Source organism: Chrysemys picta, chromosome 7, assembly GCF_011386835.1.
Source record: "Chrysemys picta bellii isolate R12L10 chromosome 7, ASM1138683v2, whole genome shotgun sequence".
Lineage (NCBI taxonomy): Eukaryota > Metazoa > Chordata > Testudines > Emydidae > Chrysemys > Chrysemys picta.
The window spans coordinates 71,596,982-71,622,626 of NC_088797.1; the positions used below are offsets into that span (position 1 = coordinate 71,596,982).

Consider the following 25,645-nt stretch of genomic DNA (forward strand, 5'->3'; position numbering starts at 1 on the left):
AGCCATTTCCCTGCCAAGAAGTCCTTAATTAATAACCAAGAAGTGACTCTTAAAATAAAGCTTTTGACAGTATGCAAACCCACTGCTAATCGTTTCACCATGTTTCAGAACAAATCATCAGAGGCACGTGTGGTGAAGACAGATTAAGCCTACCTGAACATTACTTTAAAAGGATCATGTCACTTTAAGAACAACAAAGTGGGAGGTGATAGAGGCACCTTCAGTACAACTAATCAGCGGTGTGTACTTTAATGTCAGCCTTACTTGATCCCTTCTGTCTCACAGGCTAATCATGGTCCCAGCTAGCTGCCTTTGTCCGATATGCTGAACAACTTTTAAGAAAAACTTACTCTATTTCAGGCTGACAACCAGGAATGGAATCCGATGCAAAGCAACTTGATGGTATCAGTGAGATTTGAAAGATACATCTAAGACTTTAATAAGAAGGTAAGTTTAGACAGGAAAAAAACAGAATTGTTAATGATACCATACATCATGCTTTCTTAGTTCCCTGTAAGAGTAGAAGAAGAAACAGTGCCGGAACAATTCAATCCAGAAAATTAGTTTATTAGCCAGGTTGCAAAAATAAGTGACAAATATGGTGACAGTTAATACTGGTGTTTCTAATTTCCTTTTTTGATCATTTTAAATTGCTGATTTTGTCATTCAATTTAATAATCTTGCTGCTAAAGCAATGTAGTCTATGATAACTAAATGGATATGGAGTATGGTCTGCAAATATATTGCCCTTGACGGTCCTTTATTACTTGAAACAAAGCTCCTGTAATGTACAAAGATACTAGATTCTCAGCCAGTGTAGACTGGCATAGTTTCATACTGTTGACTTCAGTTCTAGATTGATTTACTCTACTGCTACTGGTTTCTGTTGCTTCCATTTTAAGTATTCTCAAAAGTATGAAAGACTAATTATAGATGTTCTATCATAGGAGGAGTTACTGTCCTATATATATATGGCCCCTAATTACAATAAGTACAGGAGACAGGTGGATAACAGACATATGCCAACAATTCCAAAATACACACAAAACATACCTGGATCAAATATTAAGAAAATTCTAATTTTTCATATTCTACAAAAAGACCCACAAACTTTCATTGAAATTTGGGTTCACACATTTTAAATAGTAAGAGAAACATCATGGGTCTATTTCAACTAATGCAGTGCCGCTGTTTATGTGAGACAACAAGCTGAATCATATCACAATAACGGGAAAAAAATACATTTGTCAGTGAAGTCCCAGTGATCAGAAATTGTCTTTTATTAATAGTATGAGATAAAATGATCAAATATACTGTGTAAGTGTATTGTTTCATAATGTATTCTCATTTAGTATTTTTCTTTCCTACTCCTTATTTTCATTGTATCAAAATATATGTCAACACCGAAATTTCATATTGTTTATAGAACCCCATCAAGCTAAATTTACATTAATTTACACTGTGAAATTACCAGCTTTATTATGTAATACTGTGACTAAACAATGAAGTCATTTCCCTTTAAAAAAATAAAATTAAATTGCAACAGTATAATATGCTCAAAAGGAATTCCAGAAATAGATTGAAATATTTATGAACAACAACTAAGAGCTTGATCCTACACTGAATGGGAATTTTTCAACAATAATTTTTCAGTGGAAAATGCCAATCTGTTGAAACCAAAACTTTTCATGGGAAAGGGGCATTTTTTATTACACTTTTGTTGGAAATGGTTTCTCATGTCCAGGATAGAATTTCTGGAGAGACAAAGAGAGAACACTCATGTTAGATGCTGAAGGCTCAGAAATTTCTCCCAAACATGCCCTAACCTCTGGGCTACTGCTATTCTGCGGTGGCTCTCTGATTTTCCACAAAAAGGTATCCAAAGGTTTGTTTCACCCTAATGGGAAATTTTTTGAAGTCTCACATTTTTGCGGAGTGGGAAAACAGTTTCCCACCCAGCTCTTTTACTACCCGTTTTAGTGCTTATTACTGTAAGTAGTAAAAATGACTTTTAAAATGGGACTTCTCGTAGCAGTAAGCACTATGCCCAGTAGTTGGTGTTTTCAGGATAAGAGTGTTTGTAAGGGGGGGTGGTTGGTTGTTGAAGAGCATAATTTCCATTAAAAAAAATTGACAGGCATTTAGGAAACTAAGTCTCATTGAAAGTCAGTGAGATTTAGGCATTTCCGTCACTTCAGTGCTTTTGAAATATATATTTGTAGGATTTAACTCAGGAGTTGAACATTTTTTGTTGGAAAGTGGCCTTTTTTAAAAATGGAAACTTGTTACATAAAATTTCAGATCATCAACATTTTCTGGCTCCCCAAGTTTTCTACCAAGCTTTTGACTGATGTGTTTGCCAATTTTTTCAGAAAGTTTAATCAAAATAATTTTACAATTTTTAATGGCACATTCATTTTCCTCACTGAAGAGCCCTGCAAAATAAACTAAAAATTTCAAAACATTTCACAAAATTGTTTCCCTGTTTTGACTGGCTCTAGTTATTGTGTCTTACTGTTACAGAGACGGCCCAGGAACCCAACTTCTAACTGGTATATGCCCCAGGAGACTTGCATAGTGTAGCGTAGGCCCTTTAGGAGTAATTACTTTCTTTAGAGGAGCTGTATAAATCCATTCGATTGTTGTAACTATTAAAATATGGGTTTGGCAAACAGTAACAAAATGGGCATATAATGGAATATCATTTAAGTTAATGGAGACTGAATTAGATGAAGCAGAATCAGTACACAATTGTTATTTTTAATCCATTTTACATTATTTTCCCATAACCTATTTTAGAGCACCTGTCTCCACACAAGAAAGGATTTGTATATCCTTAATATAAGAGACTTTTAAAAATTTCCCAGTTCTCCAGCTGATGTCAGAGCAGAAGCAGAATAGTACAGAACAAGCCCATATGCATACTGAAACGCAGAACAAGCCCATATGCATACTGAAACAGACTTACATTTAAAAAAAAGGGGGGGGGGGAGCTAGGGAACTTGATCATTGGAGAACGTTCACCAGCAAAAACCATCCTAAGTTAAGTGTTAAAACACCTTTACCCTCCTGATTGTTTAGGCTTCAGAAAATGTCACATCCATCTTGATGTGGATGCCTTAATTTATTATATACCCCACTACTAATATTGCATGCTTTATTTTTAAGCTGGTATATATCATTTTAATTACCAGTAAGTACTCTAATATGGTAAACCAACAATCTAACTTAACTCATACTGTTTCCGTAAAGGGATGGCCTAGTGGTCTAAAAACCAGGTTTGAAATACTGAGACTATGTAGATGGAGAGAGAGAGAGATGTTCAGGCAGATGAGACCACAGTCTTTCATGCCTCAGAAAACTGAATTCCAGGATTGTGTCCTGTTTGCTTTATGTGCACCTTATCAACCCCAGTGAGTTTTTTTGTAAGAATCAGAAGTTGCTTCAGTGTCCTTGGATTAAAGTTTTTCTCTCTTTCTTACTTTGCTGATTGTTTGGCAGCTAGCTTCTACCTGAACTGGCTATATTTCACTAACTTCTAGGAAATGAGCAAGGGATGGTGCTGCTGAGACGGTGACCACTGGCTGCTACTCTCCTTTACAAAAGCTCACATGAAGCCACATCAGATGGGCTTCTACTTGATGGTTATGCTGCTGCTGAAAAGGTGAAATTCCATCCTTCCACACAAAAAGAGGAGAGCTCCCTAAAGAGGGAACAGCCCAGGCCAATAGTCTTAATCCAAAAGTCACAACCTAACAAAATATATATTGGATCTATTGTGCTATCAGCACTACACTTAGTCCATCAGGGCAGTGAAGAAAACTCAGGATCTTGTTAAATCTTGTAAAGATTATGGGGGGAAAATCGTGGGTATAGTTTGACTTCTATATTTGGCTGGGGGCAGGGTAGAGGGATTTAACCAGGGCCACAGATGGCTAATGAGCAGGAGCCCCCATCCAGGGCAGTGAGTGCCTGGGAAGCCACATCTGGCAACCATGCAGGCTCCAGAGGGAGAGGAGGCCAGGGGAAGTGTGGAGGGGTAGCCTCCCGACTCCCACGCGGGGGTTTCCTGTTGACTCAGAGCCAACCCCACTTGGTCACATGGTACACCACACCCACTCCCTGTGCGGCAGCTGGCAGAGCCGAGCCAGTCAAGTCACCGCTGAGCTGCACCGCCAGGGGAGAGGTGATTCTATGGATTTTAAATTAGCAATTGTTTTCTGTGCATTGATTTTTATTTATTTCATGGCACTCTTGTTGTGCAGTACGTGTTTGCTTCCACGGTCTGCTGATTGTATAGGAATTAGTATGTTTACTGCAGCATGGGAACATCTGAGCAGGTAGTCTCATTAAATTGTCCCTCACCAGCCAGGCTGCTCTGCCTGCGAGCTCCCATGCACAGTTGATAGAGCTCATTGCTATAAAATAATCTGAGAGAAAACATTCATTTACAGCAAATATTTCCAGCCCTGGGGACCAATCCTGCAGTCCCTTACTGATGGAAATAGTGGGAGGAGTCCCACTGAAGTCAATAGGGCTAGCCTCAGTGGGGTTTATAGACTTGGGCCCCTTCTTCTGTATGTGCTGAAAAGCAGCAAACCCCTTTCTGTAGGTGGCAGCGAGGAAGGATTCTCCTGAGCTCAGGCTCTCCACACATCACCCACGGAACCCTCAAGGCTAACGAGAATGGGTGATCCCAGCAGGTTGCATGCACCCTATGGAAACTTAGGTGGAATCCCTGTGGTGGGGCCTGGCCTTCGCACGCTGGGGCCAGGCAGTAAGGAGTAGAGCTCCCCATTCAGTGCACCTGCACTTTGCTGCTATTCTTGTGTCATGAAGCAGGAACTCCCCACCCTACTGGGGATCTACCAAGCCCTGCAGTAGCTCGGAGCCACTGAGCTGCTGTAGCTACAGCAACTGTAAACAGCAAGCATGGCCCCAGGCGAGGGAAGCACTGACCCATCTCTCTGTCTCTGCCTCCCGATACCTTCAGCGAGAGCCCGCCCTGGAGAAGGTGGGTTGGGAACTCACTGACCACCTGCGGAGTCCCAGGCTTCCCATGCCCCAACTGGGCAGGAGCAGGGAAGCTGCCCAGGGAAGAAAACTGCATTGAGTTTCTATAACCTATGAGAAGTCCTTCCCTATAAAGGTAAATGACACTCTGGAAAAAGAAATCTGTTGCAAACAGACTGGAATTAATTGAAATGATAGAATCAAGATAACAATCCCTTGCTACATTCTTCAGAGAGGGCAGCAAAGCAGGAGAACCGCCCAAACAGGTTCTTCCAGTCAGGTCCAACAAATATTGTATTCTTGTTCATGAAACATAAAAAATCATCCAGAAAATGCAGCTAAACTATACAAAAATCCTCTTGGCTGGCAGTACAGTGATGACAATAGTCAAGAAACTAGTAATTATAAGCTCTTCAGGGCAGGGACTGTTCCTTACTGTGTTTGTACAGTTCCTAGTTCAATGGGGTGCTCTTCTCAGTTGCCCTTCAGGCACTACCATAATAATGTTGAGACTTGAATGTCAGAGGCGCCATTCCAAGACAAGGAGTTAAATATTACAGTCAGCAGCTTGGACATACTTCACTAACCAAGTGCCTGCTAATTTCCTTGGTACCTCACTAATACTCACTGCTAAAAACCCACACTCAAGCTTCAAAGCTAAGGTATGTCCATATTTGCTTTACAAACCTTTAGCAGTTAGTTCTTGCTCAATGAAACACAAAGCATCAAGCTAATTCACTGTCAGGGATATTTTTTTCTATTGTTGCAATGTCTTGTGGTCTGTACCTGTCATTTAAGGGATGATGTTTCTCCAGGAGTTATTCAAGAGTAACACAATTACACTGAAACCATTTAAAAAAAAAGCAACCATACGTTTATCCACATGTCCTGTACATTTCCAGCTGACTGACTGTTAGCTGCTAGGTGCTATATGAGTGGCATTAGACACTAGTTGCTAAGGGGATATCCTAGTAGAAATGAGAGTACAGACTCGGTTATATTTGTTGTTATGAATACTTCAGATCATACGCCTCCATGGATTTTGGAGCCATTATTTCATTTGGTCATTGTGTCAAGTTTTTGACAGCCTTCCCCAAGATGAATCCCATGTCGAACTTTTTTTGTACTTTTCCAGAGAGTAATCAATAGTGTAAGATTTGATGTCTTTGAACATTCTACAAAAGTAACCTAAATATTACGAAATCTAAAGAAGGACAGAATTATGAAGCACTTTGAACTGATCATAAGAACAAAGCTAAGAGTAGGGCACTAGGTTATATTCGCCACCCCCTTTGTGAAAGCCATTTTAAGATGTATCTGAGAATTGAAAACAAGAGACTAGCACAAGCTAGCTACTCTCTCTACCTATGCCTTTTTCTCTCACTCTCCATTTCACTTTCCCTAGGCCTATGAACCCCTTTTGACCAGCTGCAATAAAGCAATTATTACTGCCAGAGACAGAAACTATATTAATGTGCTAGAACCTGCAGAAGGCTAAGAAAAGCCTTTTATATTGCTTCAACAGGGTGCTGGTGGGAAGACACCAAGATAGGTTCCTTGAAGGGTAAAGGTGACTGGGAACTTGTCTCCTCTTCCTCCAGCACTTCCCCCCCCCCAAAGTGCTATCAGGAGTGCCTTCAGTGATGATGATTAAGGGCACCAGGATCATTTCTGTTTCACACCTGTTGTTAAGGCTGTATTTCCACTTTGAACTTTAGGGTACAAATGTAGGGGCCTGCATGAAAACTTTTAAGCTTAACTACCAGCTTAGTTTTGGTTTGCCGCCACCATCCCAATTGGATTTCCTCCCTGGGAAGCCTTGAGAAACCTTCACCAATTTCCTGGTGAATACAGATCCAAACCCCTTGGATTTTAAAACAAGGAGAAATTAACCATCCCCCCTCCTTCCTCCCAACAACTTCTGGTGAATACAGATCCAACCCCCTTGGATCTAAAACAAGGAGAAATTAACCATTCCCCCTCCTTCCTTCCACCAACTTCTGGTGAATACAGATCCAACCCCCTTGGATCTAAAACAAGGAGAAATTAACCATTCCCCTCCTTTCTCCCACCAACTCCTGGTGAATCAAGATCCAAACCCCTTGGATCTTAAAACAAGGAAAAATCAATTAGGTTCTTAAAAGAAGGCTTTTAATTAAAGAAAAAGGTAAAAATCATCTCTGTAAAATCAGTATGGAAAATAACTTTACAGGGTACTTAAACTTAAAGAGCTCAGAGGACTCCCCTCTAGTCTTAGGTTTAAAGTACAGCAAACAAAGATAAACACTTTAGTAAAAGGTACATTTACAAGTTGAGAAAACAAAGGAAAACTAACACGCCTTGCCTGGCTATTTACTTACAAGTTTGAAATAGGTGAGACTTGTTTAGAAAGATGTGGAGAACCTGGATTGATGTCTGGTCCCTCTCAGTCCCAAGAGCGAATGCACTTCCAAACAAAGAACACAAACAAAAGCCTTCCCCCCCCCCCCAAGATTTGAAAGTATCTTGTCCCCTTATTGGTCCTTTGGTCAGATGCCAGCCAGGTTACCTGAGCTTTTTAACCCTTTACAGGGAAAAGGATTTTGGAGTCTCTGGCCAGGAGGGATTTTATAGTACTGTACACAGGACAGCTGTTACCCTTCCCTTTATAGTTATAACACCTGTCAACAAAGACTAAGTCTTCAGACCAGAGCCGTAACTAGGTATTTTTGCGCCCGAGGCAAGAATCTAAAATTGCGCCCTCCCCACCGGGGCGGCTCTTTGGTGGTGGGTCCCTCAGTCCTTCTCGGAGGGAAGGTCCTGCTGCCAAATTGCCACCGAAGAATGGATGAAGCGGCGGCGGTAGAGCCTGTGATTTTGGGGGGTCAACTCATGATTTTTGACTGCTTGGGCTGGTAATGTTGCTTCCAAGATGGTCTTTGGTTCCAGTCCAGTTCCAATCCCGAGAATCCCGAGAGGAAATCACAGGTTAAGAGAGGAGGGAGGTGCTGGATATCAGCAGTGGCCACTAGGGATCAGCATGTGTCCTGAAAATGCTGGGAGTTCAGGTTTGCAGGGCAGGATCAGGGGTGGCAGGTATGTAGAAATTTTGGTGGTGCCCAGAACCTGCCCCTGCCCAAACTCTGCCCCCACCCCACCTGCCCAAGGCTCTGGGAGGGAGTTTGGGTGAGGGAGGACGTCTAGGGTGCAGGCCTTAGGCTGGGGCTGGGGATTGGTGTGCAGGCTCTGGGAGGGAGTTTGGGGATGTGAGGGGGTCTGGAGGGAGGGGGAACAGGTTCTGAGAGGGAGTTTGGGGATGGGAGGGTTGCAGAGGGATGGGGTGCAGGGGTGAGGGCAGTGGGTTGTGGCTGCAGATGAGGGGTTTGGAGTGTGGGAGGGGCTCAGGGTGAGAGTAGGGGTGAGGGCTCTGTCTGGGGCTGGGAATGGGAGGTTTGAGGTGCTGGAGGGGCTCAGGGCTCGTGCAGAGGGTTGAGGGTGTGGTGGGGTGCTGAAAGCTCTGGCTGGGGGTGTGGGCTTTGGGGTGGGGCAGGGCTGGGGATGAGTTTGGGGTGCAGGCAGGCTGCTCCGGGACAGGGGCCAGAGAAGAGGACTCCCCCAGCCCTTTCTCTGCCAGCAGCAGCAGCAAGCTCTGGGGGAGGAGCCCCCCCTTTCCCGCCCCCCCAGCAGCACACTCACCCCCACCACTGTCACTGCATGTGCTCCTAGGGGCCCTCTCAGGTCCAGGAATCTCCCTCGCCTCCCCGGTGGTGGGTGCCAGGTGGTGCTCTGTGTGCGCCTCCTCCCCTGCTGTTGCCCCTGACTGTAGCTTCACTGGGGGTGAAGGATGGGGCTGCCTCCTTGCCCAGCATGGGGCAGGAGTGGTGACTGCGGACAGGGGGACCCCTGTGCTGCTGGAGGGGCCCACTGGAAAATGAAAGGGTCTGAGGGGGGAGGGCAGGCTCAGAGACAGTGTGCCCTGGCAGTAGAGATGGGGGGCGCTAGGACCCTGTGGCAGCAGTTGCTGCAGGGAGGAAGCATGGAGTTGCTCTGCTCCGGGCTGGGAAGCAGGGGGAAGCAAGTCTGGGCCGGGGGACACTCGGGAGAGGCGGGGGGGGGGGGGGCGGAACGTGGGGGGGAGAGATCACCTGGGTTATAAATATCTCCATGCCAGCCAGTGGCTTTTCTTTTCTTTTCCTTTTTGTCCATCACTTTCTGCGCCCCTCGGCTTTGTGTGCCTGAGGCAAGTGCCTCACTCGCCTCACCCTTGTTACGGCACTGCTTCAGACCACCTGGCCCAAACATATTCCCATCTGGTGTTTAAACTCTGTAAATTCATTGTAGACTGTAGATTTGCAGACAAATACTAGATTGCAACTATACCATAAAACAAGGCCTTTCATCAGTACTTTGTGTTTCAGCAGTCCTCAGCAATGATCTTAAAGGCTATATTATAATTATGAGCCGCAAAGGAAGTCTTAGCTGTTCGAAAGAATGGAAGCAGTTCACCATCTTTTCAAGGCAGCCTGCTCTTTCAAGTTCTAAATTAGACTATTAGTCATATGCAGTCAATGAGATGTATAGTTTCATTTTGACAATGATGACAATAATAGGCCTATTTGCTAAGGATGGGGACACAAATGTTTGAAGTTGTGGTTGGCCAAAGAAAGGGTTTTGTTTATTGGGTGGCAATTTAAACACTTCCATGGGATACCTTGTTCTAAAAAATGAATAAATAATTAAGCTTCTGAATCTACTGCCCCTTTTGGTTCAAATACAAATACAGCTTCCACAAGCTATAGTCCAAAGACAAGGTAGAAAGTGTGGCTAACTTCAGGCAAGTCTGAAGTTAGGGTTACCATATTTAAAAATTAAAAAAAGAGGACACTCCACGGGGCCCTGGCCCCGCCCATTCCCTGCCCCGGCCCAGCCCCAACTCCGCCCCTTCCCGTCCGGCCCCGCCCCAACTCCGCCCCCTCCCCTGGGCGCCCCGCATTTCCCCTCCTCCCTCCCACAGAGCTGAGGTGTCTGGAGGAGCTGCAAGCGGATTCCCCTGCTGCGGCGGTGGCGGCTACTGCTGCTCCCCCCAGACACCTCAGCTCTGTGCAGCTGAAGAGCCGAGCTGCCCGAGCGCTACCGGCTTCACAGTTTGCCGGGCAGCCCCCAGACCTCCAGACCCTGCGCCCCCGGCCGGGGGCTTCCCCTCCTAGGCTCCGGCTGCGCTGGGGAAGCGCCCGGCCGGGGGTGCAGGGTCTGGAGGTCTGAGGGCTGCCCGGCAAACCATGAAGCCGGCAGAGCTTGGGCAGCTCGGCTCTTCATCTGCACAAAGCTGAGGTGTCTGGGGAATCCACCTGCAGCCTGCCGGAGCCGCTCTAAGGTAAGCAGGAGACTAGTATTTTCCCGGACGTGTTCGGCGTTTTGGCAATTCCCCCTGGATGGGGATTTGAGGACCAAAAAGCCGGACATGTCCGGGAAAATCTGGACTTATGGTAACCCTATTGAAGTAAAATGGCTAAAGTGTAGGAGCCCCCTCTCAGATACCCTCCTCTGATCGAGTTTAGCTCTCTCTATTTCTCCTAAAACCCCTCCCTCAAGGCATTTGTTGCCTGCTGCTATTGAAGAGTCATCAGCTGTCCTTGCTAGAGGCTCTTGCTACGCCACCCATGCTGGTCAGCAGATCTCCGGGATGCTTCTCTCATGAGTGTCCCTCCTTCCAAGGATGCTACTCATTAGCATCCCCAAATCACTTATGTTCCACACTAGTTTGGTGTCCCCTCAATTCCATTGATAATGATTTACTTCAGAAATGAAGAGGAGGTTATGGACAGACTTATTTTAAAGGAAAAATTCCATCATATTTTATGTGAATATGAACATTTTTATTGTGACGCCAGTATGAACATTTTTATTGTGACTGGCATCTAACGCATTGTGTCCTACATTTGAGGCTTGGCAGGTTGGGAAATATGCAGGATGGTAGCTTGTTTGAGGAGGTGTTTTAAACCTATTTCTATAATATTCTGCATGCAAGGTCCCTTCACCTCAACACAAAGCTATTCATGGTGGAAAATGTAATTGAAAGTGGTTGTAGGCCCATTTCAAAGGCAGTGGATAAAATATCCAAATGCTGACTGACATGTCACAATGAAGCCTGTTCAAATGGACATTGTCAACGTTGGGGGGGGGGAGCGGATCACATTGTCATCTGCAACTTCTGTATCTGCTAGTTACAATGAACCCGGATGTTTTTTAGAACTGACAGGAGTTAATAAAAATCTTTCCATTTGCCCCTCCCATCATCATAATACAAGTTCCGTATGAATTTAGCCCATTTATAAGACACTATTGAAACAATTGGGTAATCTAATTTTGAAATGAATATAAAGGTAAATTGGAATAAAAGGGCAAGAGTTAACTCAGCTACACAGCATCATTAATTCTCAATCCCCCTCCCCCCGAATGTCTTACACTCCATCTTTTTCTGCTCCATGTTGTATAGGTCATTTGAAGTAGGTAATTACTGGGATACATTTTTAATGTGCTCATTTCATCTCAGCTCATTTCGTTTCCTCTCCTAATTAGCAGCTGAGGGGAGCTATAGAGCATTACATGGGAAAATAAACTTCTGGTGGAAAAGAATGATGCAGTTGAAAATTGTTTGTGTGCATGTAGGGGTTGTGGGGGGAGAAAAGTGGTACATTAAAATAGGGTGGGGGGAAATGGAAACACAAATGGGAACAGAAAACAGTGGAGGAAAAGCAAGTGTCCAGGTAAAGGAGGGAAAGGGAAGCAATAGAAAAGAAATCAAAGGTTAAGACAAAACCTGAATGAAAACTGAAAGCAAGAACAGAATGAAGAAAGCACTATTAGCAGAAGAGACAAAATAGGTTAGCAAAATGAAGGGGGGGGGAATAGTCTGATACAGAGGTGTGCCGAGGCAACAAGCAGGGCCGGCTCTGGCTTTTTTGCCGCCCTAGGCAAAAAAGCCACCCCCCACCCCCCACAGCGCGGCAGGGGAGGGCACCGAGCCCGGCCGCGGGCCCGCAATCCCCGACCGGCCGGAGCGCCAGGGGGAGGGCGGCGAGCCCGCCGCGGCTCCGCTCTCCCCAGCGGCCAGAGCGTCAGGGGGAGGGCAGAGAGCCCCCAGCGGCCAGAGTGCCGGGAGCAGGGCGGAGAGCCCAACTGGGGCTCTCCGTTCTCCCCGGCGACCAGAGCGCCGAGAGCAGGGTGGAGAGCCCAGCTGGGGCTCTTTGCTTTCCCCGGTGAGAGCCCCCGGCGGCCAGAGCACCAGGAGGAGGGCGGAGAGCCCGGCTGGGGCTCTCCGCTCTCCCCAGCGGCAAGCCCCCGGTGGCCAGAGAGCCGGGGGGAGGGTGGCGAGCCCGCTGCGGCTCTGCTCTCCCCGGCGGCCGGACTGGTTGCATTCCAACAAGGATGACTATTTAACTACAAACATGCAGCTAAGATAACAATACAGGTAATAATCACATTCATGCTTCAGGTTGTAAGCTGATCTGCCAGGCGTCTGGACAGAATTTCTTACTTCCGTGTACAGCATTGCACAATTTACTACAGGTGAAATTAATTCATCAAGTTACACTTATGTGGCTGAAGGGGAAGGGAGCGGCTTTGCTAGGTGCTAGGGAGCAGCTCTCCAAACAGCCTTACCTAGACCAGAGGAGGGGGATCTAAGATTGGGGTTTATGGACTTGAAGTTCAAAACTCCCTGCATAAGGGGAACAGAGTGGGTGCACTGGCACTCCATTGCCCAGAATGGAAGGGAAACTCCAGCTCCCCAAAACCCATGAAAAATTCTTGGATTGGAAGCAGGGTTCAGGATTTGGTCCTCAATTAACAGGTTCTGTTTTCTTTTGCCTAATGGCAAAATGAAGTTCTATTTGGAATCTGCTTGATGATAAATCCCAATGTTCCTAAAAAATGTCACCAGCAAAATCTTGCTAGCATTCATTAGCAAGTCAGGTTTGCCAGATACCTTCTCCACCCATGGGTCACAGGATAAGATCCTTATTACAGATCCTTTGCCCTAGCCTTCAAGGTCCCGCACAGTTTAACTCCTGCCTACCCCTCTGCTCCAATCTTGCTCTTTATTGCCCTTTGCACCACCCGAGATACCTGACTTACCACTCAACTACACACTTTTTCCAGTGCAGGCCCCTTCAACGGACTCTGTCCACCTGGCTTCAAGTTTCTCCCCAAAAGACCTCCTCCTTCAAGGAGGTCTATATACGCTAATCCACTCTTAATATAAATAAAAACAAAGCAGCATTAGGAAACATGCTAGATACCACATCTCACTCATTTGCTTTCTGCTGCACCATATCCCTCACCTTTTGTCTGTATGTTGTCTATTTAGGCCCTGATCCTGCAACCTGTACAGTGAGGGCAGACCCTGGAATACATGCATTGATCATTGCAGAACTGGGTCCTTTGATTATAAGATCTTTGGGGCAGAGATCTCATTCCCTTACTTGTCCATAAAGTGACCTGCACAATTTTGTCACTATATAAATAGAGCCGATCAAATCTATCAAGAGAATTTCAGTGGATGGAATGGAAGTTTGCTTGAAAAAAATCTATTTTCATCAAGAAGTTGGGGGTTTCATCAAAAAGGAAGGAAATGCCAAGAAACGGGGGGAAAAAATGGGGTTTGAGTTTTTGGACAAACCCCCACAAAATTAAGAAAAAGGTAAATAAAGATGGGAAAAAATGTTTTTCCATCTACATTTTTCAGTGTTTTGCAGTGTTTTTCAGTGTTTACAAAACCAGTGTTCTCATTATTAGTCTCTCTTTGAATTTTAGCATATAGTTACAGTGAAAATTCATGTATTTTTTACTATCACATATTTGCGTGTCAGTATTCAATATGTATGAAGTTTTGGCACTTTATACGTGATGGGACAAATTCTCATCCCCTGTGCAAAGTCTGAGTGAGTGGGCTTTGTGCAGGACTGTGGTGGGTTGTGTCATGTCCTCACAAACTTTTTGGTATGGTGTAGAGAATCAGCACTGCTACTTTGTAGTTTCTACAGCAGCTTTACAGCTGGGTTAGCAGATGCAGCCCTCTATGCTCTCTTGTTATAGAGAGGTTTGGCTCAATGGATGTGCATGATTTGTGCATTACCTAAAGTCATATAAACATAACTGGCAGGTGGAAAAGGGTAGCTCAAATATTGAGACTTCATTCATCTGTAATTTATTAAATCAATCCAAGAAGGGGACTTTAGAAATTAACATTGCTGGGAAGAGCAGGTACTCATACCTTCAGTAAAAGAAAGTCTGGCCTCCTGCAGGAGTGTCTGACCAGTAGATTGCAATTCCTGGAGGAATGCTTCCATAAAACATTGTTTTACTTCTCCTACTTCTGACCCAGCTTAGCTTCTGAGAGATAATAGCATGATGTGGCATAACTTTAAGGTTCTGAAGCTTTGGTTTCATCTTCAGAGCCTGACCTGGCCTGTAAACTATCAGCCTGTAGTTTTATGATACATGTATAAAAAGTACTTTAGTGCTGACACATATCAGTCTCAATTTTGCAGGAGTAGAGAACAGGTTTGTTTTAAACACCAAACTATACTGCTTCTCCTAGAGCTTTCCCTATCCAGTAAGCTGTTCATATGAGGGTGGCAGTGTGCTATATTACAATGGATATCATTAATGCACTTGCAGGGGTAACTGGCTGCAGCCTATGCCTTCTTGAATGGATGGGGGTTAGGGTTTGCAGTTTGTGCTTAGCCAGGCTATTGGGTTGAAATATATGTCTTACTGGTCTACACCCAAGAGATGTGATCTCACACACACATGCACACAAACATACACACTAACCTGGTTCATTTACCACTGGGGCACTTTCTTGTAACAGGGTCTGAAGATCAGGTCTCATCCATTCTGGCACCCCCTTCCATCATTTGCTTGTCCCATAACCTTTCTCTGCAAGAATCAGACAGGTCACCCTATAGTTTTCCCCTTCCAGGGTATGAAAGCCTCTCCAGACAAACTGTCTGACACCATCTCAGACAGCGCTCCATACCAATTCTAAGTCCAGGCCACTTGCCCAGTGGCTGATGTGGGCAGGCCTGGGTTCCCCTATTTCCAGCCCAGGGATCCTATAATCAGCAGCTAAGGTCTACAGATTCTCAACCCTCACTGCTCTTTCCCTGGGCTTCTTCCTACTCTGCCTTCCACATGGTTTCTTCCCCACAACTTCTCTGGGTAAACTCTTCTCACAGGGCTCTTACTCCCGCAAGTTTCTGCCTGCCAACCCACCTCTCTATATCCAGAGAATAACTCCAGACTCACTCCCTTCTGCTCTCAACTTCCTGGCTGTATACAAGCCCAGCCTGCTGCTGCCTAGCAGGGCTTCATCTCCATAATGCTAATCAGTCAAGCCTGACTCCCCCCAGAATGTGGTTGATAATCTTAATTGGCCTCTTCTGAGCCATCTTCACCTCTTCGGGCTCAGGTGGGGGAACACCCCATCTCATACACACACATACACCATCCCTGCCTCCCTCCCTCACTGCAGGATGTCTCCCTTGGGAGGCACTTTGGGAGGTGCTGCTTCACACCTCAGCACTGTGGCTGGTGAGCAGCATGGCTGCTCACAGCCTATTGCTCACTAATGTGAGCTGGCCCAAGCAGAATCCCTCCAGCCACTCAAATCAGATCTGATTCTTCCTTTAAAAAAGAAGTCTCAGTCCCGGCCAGCCGTGTAACATCTCTCCTGTTACTGTAGCTCCTGCCTCCCAAGAGAGGGCTTCTAGCTCAGCTGGGGATGCAGTATCTTCACAGGGAACAAGTTTACACCTAGACCACGTATAAATGTCAACATGGCTTCCTGTAGCTCACCTTCCTTCACCTGCCCTGGGGTGCAAATGCTTAATTATAGGATGTAGATAATGTGTCCTCTGCTCATTTCCTCATACTGTCTCCCTTAGGTCACGCCATTGATTTATCACTGATCTGAGCACACAGCCAGCACTCCCTCCCTCTGCAGCAGAGCTGTCTCCTTTCCTGGCTGCTCTTCACCCTACCTTGGGATCTAAAGAGGGCAAAGTTGATTTTCACTTCTACTGTTTCTGTGGTATTGGAGACTGTGCCTTTAAGGACTGAGCTAGCCAAACCGGGAGTCTGGACAGGGCACTGAGAAGCTCTTGTTATTGTTGTTATGCAGCAAGATGGATCTTGGAATGGGATACAGGATAAAGTAGGGCTGTCAAGTGATTTTAAAAATTAATCATGATTAATCGTGCTGTTAAACAATAATAGAATACCATTTATTTAAATATTTTTGGATGTTTTCTACATTTTCAAATATATTGATTTCAATTACAACACAATACAAAGTGTACAGTGCTCACTTTATATTTATTTTTATTACAAATATTTGCACTGTAAAAAAACAAAAGAAATACTATTTTTCAATTCACCTAATACAAGTACTATAGTGCAATCTCTTTATCGTGAAAGTTGAATTAACAAATGTAGAATTATGTACAAAAAAACCCTGCATTCAAAAATAAAACAATGTAAAACTTTAGAGCCTACAAGTCCACTCAGTCCTACTTCTTGTTCAGCCAATTGCTCAGATGAACAAGTTTGTTTACATTTGCAGGAGATAATGCTGCCCGCTTCTCATTACAATGTCACCTGAAAATGAGAACAGACGTTCTCATGGCACTGCTGTAGTTCATGTTGCAAGATATTTACATGCGAGATGTGCTAAAGATTCATATGTCCCTTGATGTTTCATCCACCATTCCAGAGGATATACATCCATGTTGATGACGGGTTCTGCTCGATAACAATTCAGAGCAGTGCAGACCGATGTATGTTCACTGTCATCATCTGAGTCAGATGCCACCAGCAGGTTAGTTTTCTTTTTTGGTTTGGGTTCTGTAGTTTCTGCATCAGTGTGTTGCTCTTTTCAGACTTCTGAAAGCATGCTCCACACCCAGGGCTGGCTCCAGGCACCAGCGTAGCAAGCTGTTAAACACTGGCTGGTGCTTGGGGCGGCCAAGGGGAAGGGGCGGCACGTCTGGCTCTTCGGCGGCGGGTCCCTTGGTCCCTCTCAGACCGCCACGGTGGAGCTGCTGCCGAAGTGCCGCTGATCGCAATCGCAGCATTTTTTTTTGCCCCGCCACTTGGAGCGGCAAAAACCCTGGTGCCAGCCCTGTCCACACCTCATCCCTCTCAGATTTTGGAAGGCACTTCAGATTCTTAAATCTTGCGTCAACTGCTGTAGCTAGCTTTAGAAATTTCACATTGGTATCTTCTTTGCATTTTGTCACATTTGCAGTGAAAGTGTTCTTAAAAAGAAAAACGTGCTGGCTCATCATCCGAGACTGCTATAACATGAAATATATGGCAGAATGCAGGTAAAACAGAGCAGGAGACATACAATTATTCCCCAAGGAGTTCAGTCACAAATGTAATTAACGCTTTTTTTTTTAAATAAGCGTCATCAGCATGGAAGCATGTCCTCTGGAACAATGGCCGAAGCATGAAGAGGCATATGAATCTTTAGCACGTAAATATCTTGTGACACTAGCTACAACAGTGCCAGGCGAATGCCTGTTCTCACGTTCAGATGACATTGTAATTAAGAAATGGACAGTATTAGCTCCCGTAAATGTAAACAAACTTGTTTCTCTTAGCGATTGGCTGAACAAGAAGTAGGACTGAGTGGGCTTGTAGGCGCTAAAGCAGGGGTAGGCAACCTTTCAGAAGTGATGTGCCGAGTCTTCATTTATTCACTTTAATTTAAGGTTTCGCGTGTCAGTAATACATTTTAACATTTTTTAGAAAGTCTCTCTCTATAAGTCTATATTATATAACTAAACTATTGTTGTATGTAAAGTAAAGAAGGTTTTCAAAATGTTTAAGAAGCTTAATTTAAAATTAAATTAAAATGCTGATCTTACACCACCAGCCTGCTCAGCCCGCTGCCAGCCTGGGGTTCTGTTCACCTAGGCTGGCAGCAGGCTGAGCGGGGCCTGCGGCCAGGATGCCGGCTGCCGGGACCCCAGACCTGGGGGGGGTTCAGGGGTTAGGGCAGAGGGCTGGGGTGGGGTTGGGGGGTTCAGGGGTCAGGGCAGAGGGCTGGGTGTGTGGGGGGGTGCAGGGCAGAAGGCTGGGTGTGTGGGGGGGTTCAGGGGTCAGGGCAGAGGGATGAGGCTGTGGGGGTACAGGGCAGAAGGCTGGGTGTGTGGGGGGTACAGGGGTCAGGGCAGAGGGCTGGGGGGTGGGGGGTACAGGGGTCATGGCAGAGGGCTGGGGGGTGGGGGGGTTCAGAGGTCAGGGCAGAGGGCTAAGGGGTGTGAGGGTGCAGGGCAGAAGGCTGGGGATGTGGGGGGGGGTTCAGGGATCAGAACAGAGGGAAGTGGAGGTGTGGGGGGTTCAGGGGTCAGGGCAGAGGGCTGGGTGTGTGGGGGGTGCAGAGCAGAAAGCTGGTTGTGGGGGGGGGTTCAGGGGTCAGGGCAGAAGGCTGGGTGTGTGGGTGGGAGTTCAGGGGTCAGGGCAGAGGGCTGGGGGTGTGTGGAGGTGCAGGGCAGAAGGCTGGGGGGTGGGGGGTTCAGGGCAGAGGGCAGTGGGGAGTGTGGGGGGGTGCAGGAGTCAGGGCAGAGGGCTGGGGTGTGTGGGGGGTGCAGGGCAGAAGGCTGTGGGGGGGGTCAGGGCAGAAGGCTGGGTGTGGGGGGGGGAGTTCAGGGGTCAGGGCAGAGGGCTGGAAGGGATATGCCCTGTTTCACCCCCTTCCCCAAGGTCCCGTCCCTACCTCTTCTCTGTCTCCTCTACGGAGCAGGGAGCATGCTGCCACTCATCCCCATCCCCCTCGCAAGGGCCATCAGCTGATCGGCGCAGGGAAGGAGAGGAGGAGGGGCAGGAAAGCACCATGCTGGGGGAAGAAGCGGGGGAGGGGGAAGCTTGGCTGCCGCAGGACCAAGCTTCTGCCTCTTCCCCCACAGGGTAGAGCAGTGGGCGGGGGGGCTGAGTGGGGCTGGGGGCAGGAACCTCAACATCATGCCACTCAAAATCGGTTTGCATGCCGCATTTGGCACGCGTGCCGTAGGTTGCCGACCCCTGCTCTAAAGTTTTACATAGTTTTGTTTTTAAGTGCAGTAATGTAACCAAAAAACCTCCATTTGTAAGTTGCACTTTCATAATAAAGAGATTGCACTACAGTTCTTGTATGAGGTGAACTGAAATATACTATTTCTTTTGTTTATCATTTTTACAGTGCAAATATTTTTAATAAAAATAATGTAAAGTGATCACTGTACACTTTGTATTCTGTGTTGTAATTGAAATAGATATATTTGAAAATGTAGAAAAACACCCAAAAATATTTAATAAATTTCAATTGGTATTCTATTGTTTAACAGTACAATTAATCACGATTAATTTTTTTAATCACGTGAGTTAACTGCGATTAATTGACAGCTCTAGAATAAAGCAGAGCTCTGGCAAGAACCTTAAACCCTGAGTGATCATCACAGTTTCTTGTTACTTTCTCCTGCTTTTTTGAATAAGGTTACTATTATCTCAAAACAACTGAAATCCGGAGATGTTTGGCCTGAATACCAGAAAAGCTTATGCCCAAATAAATTTCGTAGTCTCTAAGGTGCCACAAGGACTCCTCGTTGTTTTTGCTGATACAGACTAACATGGCTACTACTCTGAAAAGAGTCCATTATTCCAGCAGCTATATCCCATTTTGATGGGACCCTATCATAAGCTAGAGTGTGTAGGACAGACTTGACCCACAGCACTTGACAGACAGCACCTTTCCTGCTGAGCCAAAACCCCAGTAGTAAATCAAAGCACCACAATGAAGTTGGAGCGACCATACACTGCCTGAGCTGCTGCTGTGTTTCTGACAGACAGTTACAATGAGGTCTTGCCTACTTACAGACCCATTCGATCTCATGGATCTTCTTGAAAGAGTAGGAAGTATTAAGTCTGGTGTTGTGGATAAATTCTGCCTTTTTTCATCATTTCCACTCTATTTTGAATTAGAAAAAGTATCTTTGCCTTTTGTCCTAGATTGTTACATGGGGGTGCTATATGGTATTAGACAGCTTCACCCGGAGGTAGCTGCATTTCACTGGTGGACGACGGGATCCTTGGGAACCATTTGTATTTCATTTCATATTTCAGGTTGTAAAGTACGTTGGAATTCTTTTTGCCATGAAAGTTGCTGCATTTAGGATTATTGTTCTCATCCTGCTTTGCTAGCAACCAGCTGTGTCACCATGGCCATATGGTGCCACCCTTCCCACCCTTTGGCTGTCTTGACTCATTAGTCCCTGTCCCAAAGAGCTTACAATCTATCTCCACGGGCTTGTACAATGCCTCACACAATGGGGCCTGATCTCTGGGGGGCCTCTAAGCATGATCTGGTTACACATATACCTAATAATTATTCTAAGCTAGTGTTTAGTCCCCTAGAAACCACCTGTTTTCTAGAGGTGCATGGCTAGCACTGACAAATCTGAGTGGGATATTGAATGAATCTTGTGCATGTAAAGCAAACTCCCAGCCAAACTAGGGCTGATCGCTCACCTGCTGCGATGAGTTAGGGCAGGTCTATACTAAATTGCTACAGCAAAGATGCTACTATGCCAACAGGAGAGCTTCTCCCATTGGCATAGTTAATTCACCTCCACGAGAAGTGGCAGCTAAGTCAATGGGAGAAGCTCTCCTGTGGACATAACTTTGTCTACTCCAGGGTTCAGGTCAGTATAACTACATTGCTCGGGGTGTGGATTTTTCAGGTGCAGTGCCTGCATTGTGTTTCTTTCTATAGCCTTGTGTAAACATTTTCCAAACACTGATTCTGCTCCGCTAGTGTCAGTGACATTGGGCACCATAGTGTAAACAGGCCACTGACATCCATTTCAGGTAATGCTGTTCAGAGCAGGTCTAACTGATGCAGTACTTAACACCAATGGAAGCTGTTAAGATCAATAAAGCTGAACTGGTGCTGGCACCCAGGGGAAATGTTTGCATATGTTCCCCTGTGTAAACAAGACTCTTGTGTGCTGGGGCCTGAGATCCGGGATTTCTTTGTTGTACATCTAGATCTGATTTAGTGTGTGGGCTTGAACAATACTTGTCTACCTCACAGGGCTGTTGTAATTATTTACTGTCCTGTATTTGATTGTTTACGGAACAATAAACACTGTTAATCTGAAATAAACTCCAGAAGATTATGAAGGTGTGATCCAGTGCAGCATGTGTTAGGCTGGCAGTCAAGCATTCCGATTGTAGTCCCCACTGGGCCATTCATTTGCTGTGGTAGTTAACCCAATCTGTAAAGCAGGGATGCTAATGCACTTTACAAAAGTGGGCAACATCTGTGGATGAAAAGTACTAGCTTTATTAATAAGCTGTTACAGACAACGATTCTTGACATTCAAACTAAACTGTTCTTTCTCCATGTCATGTCCTTACTCTAAGTAAAGTGAGTGCAATGTCTCTAGTACAGTAACTCCTCACTTAAAGTCATCCTGGTTAACGTTGTTTCGTTGTTATGTTGCTGATCAATTAGGGAACATGCTTGTTTAAAATTGTGCAATGCTCCTTTCTAACGTCGTTTGGCAGCTGCTTGCTTTGTCCACTGCTTGCAGAAAGAGCAGCCCGTTGCAGCTGGTGGGGGCTTGGAACCAGGGTGGACCGGCAGTCCCCCATCAGCTCCTCCTATCAGCTCCCTGCTCCCCTAAATTCGGTGTGCAGCAGCTGCCCAGCAGGCTATCAATTGCAGCTGTCCCTCCCCCCACTGCCATGTGCTACTCCAGCCCTCTGCCTTGGAGCTGCTCCCCGAGACTCCTGCTTGCTGTGCGGGGGGAAAGGGAAGGAAGAGGGGGGCTAATGTCAGGGTGTCCCCCTCCGCCCTGCTCCTGTACCTGGCTTACCCCATCTTCCATAGAGCAGGGGGGACACATGACAGGGCTAAGGATGGCAGGAGCTTGCTGGCTGCAGCTGCGGTCTCAGAAAGCTGATCTAATTAACAAGGCAGTGTACTTAAGAGTAGGGTCAGCATACTTAAAGGGGCAATGCGCATCTCTCTCTCACACACACACGGTGTGTGTCTCTGCGATGCTGTCTCCCCTCCCCTCCCTCCATTCCTGCTGCCTTGCAGAGTGTGAGAGATAACCCTTGAGGGCTCAGCCAATTGCTAGTTCATCATTTAGCAGTAAGGCATTCCCTGGGAAATATCCCACCCTCTGACTCCTCCACCTCAACCAAGCTTCACAATCATCATCACTGTGTACCAATATTACATTGTTTGTTTAAAACTTATACTGTGTGTGTGCATATAATATAGTCTTTTGGCTGGTGAAAAAAATTTCCCTGGAACCTAACCCCCGTATTTACATTAATTCTTATGCGGAAATTGGATTAGCTTAACAGCATTTTGCTTAAAGTCACATTTTTCAGGAACATAACTACAACGTTAAGTGAGGAGTTACTGTAATCTTCAAGCAGATTTTTTAGAAAAAGACTTAAGTGTGTTTTCTCTTCACAGATTCAGGTCTTAAAAGTGAGGAAATCATGGTGGACACTGTCTTGGCACCATGGACAATAATCCTGGTGATCTTTGCTTCAGTGCTGATAATGAGCTTTCTGATGTTTCTCCCCCCTGTTGCCGTGGTGATCTGGAAAATGAAGCATATGCCCCAGATCTCTTTGCATGGAACTGTATAACCAGGCCTAATGGACAAAGAATCCTGCAACTAAACAAGCTACAAACTTACTCACAACTAGCAACTATTTAATAGGATCCATAACAAAAAAATGAGCTTTTCCCAGGCCTATGGCTGCTGAGGTCCTGCACGACACTGTATATATAACTTTATATTAACTTGCTATAGTTCCTACCACTCTTCCTACATCTAATTGACTGCACTGTACTTCATATCACTTGTTTCTTGGATTGTGCTTCTATTTATGACCATAACTGACCAACGTATGACAAAAAGAAAAACAAGTAGCACATGCCTTTGTAGTTATGACCACTTGTAAACAGCACCAAAAAGACACAAGGTAACTATATTAGTCTGAAAAGCATGGTAAGGCAAGGCCCTGAGAGCTATATATATATATATATATATATATATATATATATATATATATATAGTTTGATAGAAGCTGAATATATTTTCCCTCAAGGGGAACAGTGCAATGAATGGCATAGTCATTGCTATTAATTAACCACAGTCTTGTGTCTGTTTGGTTTGAAAACTTGTTCTTCTGTTTTGACCATTTCTTGTTGTTGTTGGGTTTTTGGTTGGTTGGGTTTTTATTTAATTTTTTCCCCAAAATTCTAAGTGTCACAACACAAAGCTATCCCCATCCCTTGGCTAGAATTCTTATGTTCTTTATAACCCAGTGCTCAAAGCTCAACGGTGCAAATGTAAAACACAAACTGTGGCAAGTTAAAGCACACATGCTGCAGGAATTTCCCCTGAATTGTAGTGACCGAATTTACTATGGAAAACAGAATGTGATTATTTAGGTTTAAATATGTCCTGTAGTTTGTGTTCCTTAGTGTGCCTTAGCACTTCTCAAACTGAATATTTTGGAAAGGAGGGACTAGGACAATTAAAAGCTTATTAGCACTCCTATCAGGAAAGCAATCTCCAGCATTTTATGTCGAACATACCCAATGTCATAAAAGACTGTGGGCCTGATTCTGCCCTTCTCATGCTGCGTTTAATAGGATGATTTGTGTTATATGTGGTTAATGCTTTCCACTACCATGCAGGTTTGCTCTGAGCCATATTCTGATCTGTGTAAATCTGGCATAAACATGTGCCACCGATCAGACTCTGTAGTTTGTCCCTTTATTGGTCACTATTATGTCAACTTTAAATAATAATAATAATTAATAATCAAGAGGCTAAGTCCTGTTGTTCTTACTCAGGCAAAAGTCTATAAAGTTTAGTCTAAACAAGGCTCAAAGACTAGATTTCTTTATTTTGGTGGGGAAAAAAGAGAAACAAATCTGCTTCTTTTGAAAGGAGATAGTCTCACATGTAGGGAATTAAGCTACTGACTGCAGTGTAACTGACTGAACCAGAAGACTTTTTTCTCTTTCCCTTGGCATCCTTTTCCACTTCCATCTAATAAATAAAGGAGGACTGTTCTGTTTAGTTATTGGGCTGAAATCAAATATTCTGGGTAATTTTACAGTCTGGTTTTTTATTTACTGACTTTTTAAAGCTGTAACTTCACTTCTCAGATGCACAAAGTACAGTTGCCCTAAAATGACCGTCAGTGTCCTTGACGATAATGGCTAATGAGAGGGAAGGCTACTGAGGGTCAAGGGCAGCATAACAACGCTCTTTCTTTGGAACTACTGCTAAGAGTCATGAGGATTGGAAAAAGGAACTGATATGAAAAAGAACACAAACTGTGCGGGTATCTGTTATCAGAGCTGTGGACATGGTGTACAGTCAACAAAAAAATAGAACAAAAACCTTCCAGACTCAGATCGCTTAGAAAACTAAGTAGCCACCAAACCCTTTGTTTATGTTTCATAATTGTTTGCTATCATGTTCTGTAACTATGTCACCCAACACAGATTAGTGCCGTATTTGAAAAGGACCTGGGATTGTTTTCTCGTTTTCTGCTCCAGGTGACCAACAGCTAAGTATTCTTTTCCTCTTCATGTTTCTCATTTAACTTGCTAAACTGTGATTAGATTTTTAGCAAAATGGGCTTAGCCTCAATCCTCCTCCAAACTTAAATGAGAGACCAAATCATTGTGTATCTCTTCTACCAAACCTGCCTCAGTATTGGATTGGAATCAGACAAGGAAGTATACAAGGGATGTGGTTGGAAGTTTTTGAAATCTTTCACGCAGCTAAGGGATTTGTACCCTCTCTGAAGGTAATGCATGAGGATGGGCTACTGCAAGTTCAAGGCCAAGTGTCTCAAAACTCTTACAAGTGACATCATCAAAGGTGCCTAGAAAAGTTCCATGCTCGCAGCCATCTGTGGTTAAATCCTCTGAAGAAGAATTTAGTGCTTAATTGAAGGGTCAAGGTAAAATAACCAAAGACATTCATGATCCTAGTAGAGCATGTAAAAGTAGAGCATGCTCTCCCAACTGTCTAGCCTTTGCGAGTGGCAAAAGTGACTTATGCTGCTTGCTTATAACCATCAATTGAGTTCATTACACAGTTCATTGCTAAGGCCAGCTAAATAATGGGGGAAGGGGAAATAATGACACTTTTTTCCTATGCGAAACTCAGAACATACAGACATTTTCAGCGAGGCATGTCCATGGGCATTTAAAGTGTATAAACTCTCCAATGTTCTTGGCTATTGAGTATCATTAACTTTGCTCCTGCTCTGCTAAAAAATGTAGGCAGGAGTTGGAAGTTTGTCTGACAGGCATAGACTAGAAGTTAGTGCAAAATGTCCATTTGTATCTAATCTGTTTAAAGGAATAACTGCACATGGGTCTTCACTGAAAACAGATATACTTGCATAGGTTTTTTAATCTGTTTTTCATTAGCTCATGTGAGCTACTATTTGCTCTGTTGTGTTGCAATACATCTTCACTGGCAATGAAGTTGAAAATCCAGCTAATCTCATTTTATCTATTTATCAAAAAGTCTGCTAGGCTTGGCCA

General features: G+C 44.8%; 1 long non-coding RNA gene across 1 annotated transcript; it reads left to right on the forward strand.

Moving 5' to 3' along the window:
- Positions 1 to 222: 222 nt before the first annotated feature.
- On the forward strand, positions 223 to 24,392 carry LOC122174117 (uncharacterized). The gene is made up of 2 exons (XR_006175510.2): positions 223 to 447; positions 22,532 to 24,392. It is a non-coding gene; the product is annotated as an uncharacterized LOC122174117 (long non-coding RNA).
- Positions 24,393 to 25,645: the final 1,253 nt, after the last annotated feature.